This window comes from Daktulosphaira vitifoliae, unplaced genomic scaffold, assembly GCF_025091365.1.
Source record: "Daktulosphaira vitifoliae isolate Bord-2020 unplaced genomic scaffold, ASM2509136v1 Scaffold_4, whole genome shotgun sequence".
NCBI classification, from domain to species: Eukaryota; Metazoa; Arthropoda; class Insecta; order Hemiptera; family Phylloxeridae; genus Daktulosphaira; species Daktulosphaira vitifoliae.
The window spans coordinates 9223250-9224445 of NW_026099575.1; positions in this window are offsets into that span (position 1 = coordinate 9223250).

A 1196-nucleotide genomic window follows, 5' to 3' on the forward strand; every position below is an offset into this window, starting at 1 on the left:
ATTGCTATCACAGTCACGGATTGTTTATTATCAATTATGACTATCAATAGATATACTTTTTGAATTGTCAGTTAGTGTATTTATAAACTCACAACAATGTACCTTACTATCATTGATAATAACAATGCTGTGTACCTGCTAATATCGATGTCATAAAAAACCAATTAGCTACCTGTATTTGTAATCCCTTGTGTATTATACCTATATATTAACTCAAAAATTTGAAACTTTAAATGTTTATATCTAATAAACAAATTAAGTTTCATTAAAAATTCAAATGCCATTTACTGTTGAATTAAAAACTCAAACATTTTATTAAATTAAAAATATGTGTTACCATNGAAACATTTTATTAAATTCAAAATATATAATTAATAAACAAATTTAATAATTGTTGGCCAAAAAGTCTTGTTTACTTTTTATTTAAGCCAATTAATATAACAAAATATTGTAATATATTGTTTAATAAAATAACTCATTTCGGTCACTAAGAAACTAAGAAATCATTAAAAATATTTTGTTATATTAATTGGCTTAAATAAAAAGTAAACAAGACTTTTTGGCCAACGACAAATAACAGTACTAAATCAAATTTTTTCATTTTGTATAACTGGAAAAAATATAAATTAATTATTGGCTGAAAGCAATCTATTATGGTGATCGTAAAATAACATATTTATTTTTGAAATAATGAAAATTTGTTTAGCAACGTTATTTGTTGTTGGCCAAAAAAAACGGAAAAAAATTAGTATAAAAGAGCTAGTAAACTGAAAATACACTGGGACTCTTAGTCTAACCAGCGAACGAAGAACATAGAAGCTCTTGTGGAAGCCAAACTAGTCTATTAGTCTCAGTCGCGTCGAAATCAAAATTCAAAAATATTGAAATCAACGCGACATTAGCAAGTCGAACATACTGGCTATTTCCGAAAACAGCCNATTGAAATCAACGCGACATTAACAAGTTGAACATACTGGCTATTTCCGAAAACAGCCGTCAAATTCATTTGCTATATTATTAAAAATAAATATGGCACCTTTGGAGATAGGAGATCGNTCTTTGGAGATAGGAGATCGGATTGTCATAAGGTATTATGACTACATGCAAAATTTAAAAGTTACCAAAGTAAATGACAAAAATCTTGAACAACCTGAAGAGTATCGCGTTAAACTTCAAGGAATATGTGGGCAATTTTT